This window comes from Callithrix jacchus, chromosome X (assembly GCF_049354715.1).
Source record: "Callithrix jacchus isolate 240 chromosome X, calJac240_pri, whole genome shotgun sequence".
Classification (NCBI taxonomy): Eukaryota; Metazoa; Chordata; class Mammalia; order Primates; family Cebidae; genus Callithrix; species Callithrix jacchus.
The window spans coordinates 28253621-28261542 of record NC_133524.1 but is presented as its reverse complement, the minus strand read 5'-3'; the positions used below and the strand labels follow the sequence as shown (position 1 = coordinate 28261542).

The window sequence follows — 7922 nt, the reverse complement described above, 5'->3', positions numbered from 1 at the left end:
GGATAAACTTAACTTATATGGAATGTTCATAAGTTGAAGTCAACAGGCATTTGGAAATCCGCCAAAGTTCCTAGCTATAATTTGAAGAAAACCAAGAGGCAAAAAAGCAAATGCATTTCTTATCATGTCTTGACAAAATTTGTCTCTTAATTTTCATTTTTCTTAATCAGCTGCTAACAGCATTCATTTTCATCTACTTGATTAGATGCCATAGTGGCTGATTACTGGATTTAATAGTTCTTTTTAATGAAACATTGTTATTTGCTTTTCTATGATTACCTTAAAATACCATATTTCACCCATTATTTTTTCTTTCTTTGCCCAAATTGTTAGTTTCTTTCTTTATTTCCAACTTCCTCTCCAAATATTCCAGCTCCAACCTCCAAAACCTTGATTTCTGCCAGACCATTCTAGTTGCCAAAACAATCATATTCAGCATTCCCTCGCCACTTACTTGAGCTTATGTCAAATCCAGCTTGGGCCATAACACCTTTCATTAATTTCTAGGAAGTGACAACAACTATCTACCTTTCGTAAAGCAGCTCGTAAACCTTGCTACTCCTTATAATCTTTAGAATTTAAAAATGATTACAAGTTATGTTATTTCTTCTTCACACCAAGATCGATCTTTCTTTCCTTCCTTCCTTCCTTCCTTCCTGCCTGCCTGCCTGCCTGCCTGCCTGCTTGTTTTCTTGCTCTTTCTCTCTCTCTCTTTTGGGATGAAAATTTGCCCTTGTTGCCCAGGCATGGCCCGATATGTAAACCGCAACCTCAGCCTCCCGAGTTAAAGTGATTCCCCTGTCTCAGTCTCCTGAGTAGCTGGGATTACAAGTATGCACCACCATACCCAGCTAATTTTGTATTTTTAGTAGAGATGGGGTTTCTCCATGTTGGTCAGGCTGATCTTGAACTCCCGACCTCAGGTGATCCGCCTGCTTCAGCCTCCCAAAGTGCTAGGATTACATGCGTGACCCACCACACCCAGAAATATTTTTCTATTCATAATACTAATAATGGCTCACAGCTTTTACAGTATTACTGGGTACTATAGAGTCTTGTAATATGAATAGGATTGGTATCATTTCCTTTTCCAGGAGAAGAAAATACAGGTCTTGAGAGTATAGAACAAAAGCCATTTATTTACTACTAATAAGTCCTTACAGATAACGGTTTCTAAGTGATGATTTTCTGTGAATCACTGAAATGATTATTTTGATATGAGAGCTTTCTATTATATTACTGTTTTTAATCTTTATGCATTGTTTCTTATTTAAAAAGTGTCACCTATATTTAAATATTGATAGAATTCCCTTTCTAATTATGAAAATTATGTCCTGAATAAATTTGAGTTTTAGTGTAAATTTTTTTTTTTTTTTGAGATGGAGTTTTGCTCTCGTTGCCCTGGCTGGAGTGTAATGGCATGATCTTGGCTCACCGCAACTTCTGCCTCCCAAGTTCAAGCAATTCTCCTGCCTCAGCCTCCCAAGTAGTCACCACACCTGGCTCATTTTGTATTTTTAGTAGAGATGAGGTTTCTCCATATTGGTCAGGCTGGTCTCGAACTCTCGATCTCAGGTGATTTGCCCTCCTCAGCCTCCAAAAGTTCTGGGATTACAGGCATGAGCCACCGTGCCTGGCCCTTATTGTGAATCTTATATTCCATGGCTTTGTAGTCTCAAGCAAAAATTCAAATATAATACCTATGCCTTACTTCTGAATTGAGCTCTGTGACTCATATTTGTACAGTAAATATCCTTCTATACAACATGCGAAGGACAGTTAGTTATAGAATGAAAAATTCTACATGGTCTTTAATATAAATACATTTTAGTAATGACTTAAAGGGTTTAAGACTCATTTATAGATTGTCTTTCTTCCCACTGTCAAATTTGATTCTCATAGCAATGCTGCTTGGTGGGTAAGAAAACATCAGATGACAGGTTCTGAAAGGTTAGGTGACTTGCCTAAGGTCACAGAGCAGGCATGGAAATATGAAAAGTGAAACCAAATTTCTCACCCGTAGACCCAGTGTTCTTTCTGTCACATGACTAATTTTGACTTGTTGGAAGGGATTTCTATGTTAGTTAATTCCACATTCTAGCTTTTTAGATGAGTAATGTAGACCCAGATGAGACAGATGTCTTGCCTTTTCTCTCTCCCAACTTCTCCACATACTAGCGTAAATCATTTGAAAGCTAGTTTTTTTTTTAATTCTGCATATTATTTCTTAATGTTTATCAGGTTTTTGTGTGAACTTTTATGTATCTTATATTTTTTCTTGTCTCAATAAACTTAAATCTTATTTTAATCCTTTCTCTTCTGTTTTCCTTCTTCATCATTCTTCTCCTTTTTTCTTCCTTTTCCTTCTTCCTCTTCCTCTATACATCATAATACTCTCTATTATTGGAATCAGAGTTAATCTTTAGTTGCTACCTGAATAATAAACTGTGAATCTATTTCTCTTAGTAAATCTATTAAGCCTGAATGGTTTCTAAACTAGTTTTGATTTACTCAAGACAAAATATTACTATACCTTAAAAAATACACCAGTGACATTTTGCTTTAACAAATAAAAGTTTTCATCAAAACATAGCAGGTAGACAAAAAAGTACATAAAATGGTTACACTTGATTAATTTTCACAACATAAAAACACACATACACATGCAGCCAGCATGCATAAGAAATGTAACATCATTAGAAATGATGGGATTTGAATTAGATCAGCTCAAATCAGTGACTCTTTAAAATATGTTGAATCCATAATCCATAAAATTCTCATACCATTCCAGTTGTTTTTGTATTCATTAGTACCTCTCAACAATTTTCTGTATTGCTCTGTACAAACCTTGCACATCTTTTATTAAACTTATACTTTGAAATTTGATGTTCTTTGATGCCACTTTGAAGGGTTTATTCTTTGGCAATGTAATTTTAAAAGGAGCTTGTGATATTTAGAATTATACTTGATGTTTTTCTTGAGCTTATATCCAGTAGTCATCTTGCTAAATTGAGTAATTAATTCATATATACTAGCTATAGATTTCTTTTAGATAGTATAAATAAAGAATCTTGCAATCTGCAAATAATAGCAGTGTCTTTGTTTTGTTCTTGCATTATTGCTCTGGCTAGGGCCTCCATAAAACGTGGAGTAAAACTGGTGATAGTAGACATCTTTGTCTTGTTCCCGATCTCAAGGGGACAAGTTTTCAATATTTCACCACTGGTTGTGATATTTACTTCTGTTTTCTGAGTTTTTTTTTTTAATTATCAATGTGTGGTAAATTTTTTCCAACGGCATTTCTGCATATTTTGGGATAATCATATGATATAATTTCTTTGTTCTCTTAACTTTATTTGATTTGCAAATGACATAAAACATGAATTTATTCTTGGATTAAACATAATTTGTTTATGTGTTTTACAGTAAATGTATCTTGAATTTAGTTATTTAGGCACACTTTTTTTCTTATTTTGCATTTAGTGATGAAAGAGAAACCTTTGTTTTTTTTTTCCTATAACATCTTGTCAGTTTGGTATAAAGTACACATGGATCTCATTAAACATTTTTGGGGAATGTTTTTACCATTTCTATTTTCTGAAGAGTTTTGTACAAAATTGGTATAGTTTCTTTCTCAATTGTATGAAAAGGTTCACAACTTCATGTGCTAAGGTATAAAATTCATTTACAGAAAGGTTTCTCACTACAGACACAATTTAATACATATATTACTATCCAGATGTCCTAAGTTTTCTTGTGTTTTCCTTGAACTCTTGTCATTTTATCTCATTTCAAATTTATTGGATACAATTGCTTGTAATTGTATGTCTACGTTTCTAGAATGTGTAATGATGACTATTTTACTCCTTGTATGAATACTGTGTGCCTCCTCGTTTTGTCTATATCAGTCTTGCTAGGTGTTTATCAATTTTACTAATAGTTTCAAAAGAGACAACTTTTGGTTTTGTTGATATTCTCTTTGCATTTTTAAAAATACTAGATTTTTATTTTAATTATGTATTTTCTTTTATTTCTTCATTAAACATTACCATTTTCCACTTTCTTATGATGAATAATCAGAGCCTACATTTTCCAGAATTTTCTCCTTTGCATTTAATATGGTAACTTTTCTTTAGATGCATGTTGAGGTGTATCTCACATATTTGAAAACAGATTTACTAAAATATAATTGACATACAATAAATGACTCAACTCTGAAATGTGCAATGTGATACAACTTGTCATATGCATATATTCATGAAATTATCAACACAATCTATACAATGAACATAACTGTTACCTGCCAAAATTTTACTATGATATTGTGTAATCACCCCTCCTGACTCTCTTGTTTTAAAATCAGTATTATCATTAATATACTTTGTTTTAAAGTTGGTCGTATTGTCATTTTTTTCCCTGTCTCTTTTTTCTGTTTCTCCATTTGTACCTATTTTTGTGTTTATTGAATGTTTATTATTATTACATTTAAATTTCTCTTTTGGGCCGCGAGCGGTGGCTCACTCCTGTAATCCCAGCACTTTGGGAAATTGAGGTGAGCGGATCACGAGGTCAGAGATCGAGACCACCCTGGCCAACATGGTGAAACGCCGTCTCTACTAAAAATGCAAAAATTAGCTGGGTGTGGTGACACGCGCCTGTAGTCCCAGCTAGTCGGGAGGCTGAGGCAGGAGAATTGCTTGAACCCAGGAGGCGGAGGTTTCAGTGAGCTGAGATCACGACACTGCACTCCAGCCTGGCAACAGAGTGAGACTCCATTTCAAATAAAAAAATTCCTCTTTTGGATTTTTATCTGTGGCACTTCGAATAGACATCCACATATTCTTTGCCACATCTTCCTTCAAAGGATTGGGTTTATGGCCCTTACCTGGATTTTGGACCAAGCTTAGTGTTACTTTTGTAACCAATATCCTCCAACAGTTGTGACACTTCATAAATTTCTCGGCTGAAATTCCAACCAACTGCCATTACTATCTCCCACCAGCAGATGGCGCCACCCTGGCCCTACTTCCCAGTGCTCTTCTGGCATTCCGGATGTTCTCAGTTTCCTTCGCGCGCCGCTTACCTCAGCCTGTGGAACTTCTGGAAGCAGCAGCAGCAACTGTGGGTGGTTCAGTGCCAAATTGTCACAGGTTGGCTTGTGGACACATCTTATTCTTAGTTTGGAAAGGAAAATGTTTCTACATTTAGAATTCTATTGACTTCTTCCTTTTATTTTGTCTTTTAGCCTTGAAAATATTGTGCTTCGTTATTTCGGGCACAGCACAGATTCAGTTGAGAAGGCAGCTATCTTTAATTCATCTTTCCTAGAGAGGTAATGTATCTTTCATTCTTATGGAATTTGAACTTGTCTTTCCTAGAGAGTAATATATCTTTAATTCTTATGGAATTATGATTTGTACTGTACACTAATATACTGTATATTTTATATAGATACCTAATATATAGCTTACTAATAAAATATATTAAGGTTTCAATAACTATTTTCTTTCTTTTTCTTCTTTTTTGAAATGGAATTTTGCTCTCGTTGTCCAGGCTGGAGTGCAGTGGCGTCATCTTGGCTCACCGCAACCTCCGCCTCCCGGGTTCAAGTGAGTCTCCTGCCTCAACCTCTCAAGCAGCTGGGATTACAGGCATGCACCACCATACCCAGCTAATTTTTTGTATTTTTAGTAGAGACCGGTTTCTCCATGTCCGTCAGGCTGGTCTCAAACTCCCGAACTCAGGTGATCCCCCCACCTCAGCCTCCCAAAGAGTTAGAATTACAGGCGCGAGCCACCGTGCCCTGCCTCAGTACCTGTTTTCAACAGCAATTCAATCCAAATTTTTCTATACGTGTAAAAAAAAGGATAATTTATCTGATTGACAAGCAAAAGACAAAAAAGTACACCTGAAAACTAACAAAAGCCAAACTTTTATTTTCGATTTCTCATTAAAACATGTTAAAGCTGGGCGTGGTGGCTCACACCTGTAATCCCAGCACTTTGGGAGGCTGAGGCGGGGCTATCTCGAGGTCAGGAGATCAAGACCATCCTGGCTAACATGGTGTAGCCCCGTCTCTACTAAAAATACCACAAATTTGCCGGGCATGGTGGCAGTTGCCTGTAGTCCCAGCTACTTGGGAGGCTGAGGCAGGAGAATCGCTTGAACCCGGAAGGCAGAGGTTGCTGCAAGCCAAGATCGCGTCACTGCACTGCGGCCTAGGTGACAGAGCCAGACTCAGTTTCAAAATAGTAATAGTAATATTATTAAAGTACCTGCATAGATTAACTATATACATGTTAAAACAGTTTAACACACTCACAAGCAAAATATCTTAATTGTTGATGTGATACTACTGTTGAACATAATGAGAAATGCTATGATACAAAACTCTTGCTAAAAAATAAAGAAATGACACTTGCATTACCGCAAATACTTTGTCTACTGTAATTATAAAATAGACAATAACATTCTTTGGAAAACATGTTCTATTGAGGAAATGATTTACATATCAGAACGAATTTAGGAACAAGTAATATATAGGACATAGCTGAAAGTAGAGTTTATGCATATATATTTACATATACATGATATGTAATAATTTTAGTATTATAAGTATGAAGTGGTATGCTTTTTAACAAATAGTGTTATTAAAATGCATATATGATAAACACAATAACAACTATTGTTTTTTGACTGTTATAATAATGGTTAATACTAAGAAGAAATTAAACAATAAAATATCATTTTTATATCTATTGATGCCAGATTTTGAAGGGAGTATAAAATAGTACTATTTTGTGAATTAATTTCTTTTTTAATAGTATTTTAACTTGTCTACTCTTTTCTACAGTAATTGCCTTTCTACGACTGTATCTGATGGGACTTGTCAATGTACATCTAAGTATAGATAGAAAAAGGCAGAACAGCTGCTTTTAATAGAGTAAACTGTGTGCATACAAGAAATGCTATGCAGATTTTATATTCAGTCAGGTAGATGTTTGATAATTACAGAAGATATTTCCAAGACATACTGTTAATGAAACAGAAAGCAAATTATAATGTATTCATATGTTTTCACAGGTACATAAATGTATTATTCATGTAAATATATATTGATATGTATTTTTGTTAAATTACATACTTCACTGCTAATCGTGATTACTTCCGTGAAAAGATACATATCTGCATTTTTTTTTGAAATTTTACACCCAGTGGACATCTTATTTGTAACCAATAAAGGGGGAAAAAAAGCCAGTTACATGAAAGCGTATTATTACTAATGATTATTTTGGAGGTTCTGTTTTGGTTTTTAATACATTATAGTACATGTAAGTAGTTATGCTTAAAGCCATAATTAAAACAGATTTATAAAGGAAAGAATGAAAAAAATAAAGAAATATTTTATGGAGAAATAATTTAATTTACTTGTAAACCATTTATAAGAAGCTGACCTCTAATTAGTGAAATCATTAAAGTCCATGAGAAAAATTGTTAAAAAAAAAAAAGGATCTTTTTATTGTTCCACTAGGAGTAAATATCAAGTGTAAGCTAGAGTTTATTTAATATTCATGGGGCTCTGTTCCATGATGTCAGAAAAAATGACAACAATAATCAAGGTTAAAATCATCTCAGTTTTGATCTGAACAGTATATGGAAAAAGACTTTAAAACTATAACCTTGTTGTATAGGGTTTTCATGCCGTTTCTCATGAAGTGCATGAGCTGTTTAGTGAGAATTGCTATTTGAAGAAAAATATGTTTAGCTTTAACCATACGGAATCCAGCAATCTTGCTAAATGCTGTTATTAATTCTAATGTATTAACTGTAGGCTGCTTTTAGATACTCTGGTACATAAACATGAAATCTTTAAATACAGATGGGTTTATTTCTTCTTTTCCAATCTTTACACTTTTTTTTAA

At 34.3% G+C, this 7922-nt stretch overlaps 1 long non-coding RNA gene across 1 annotated transcript in view; it reads left to right on the top strand.

The window, feature by feature from the left end:
- The first annotated feature begins 5086 nt into the window (after positions 1–5086).
- The window catches only part of LOC144581075 (uncharacterized), a 65166-nt gene continuing 62330 nt past the window's right edge, over positions 5087–7922 (top strand). Inside the window, exons 1-2 of the long non-coding RNA XR_013531601.1 lie at positions 5087–5150; positions 5246–5332. This is a non-coding gene — a long non-coding RNA (uncharacterized LOC144581075). The remainder of the gene's footprint in view (positions 5151–5245; positions 5333–7922) is intronic.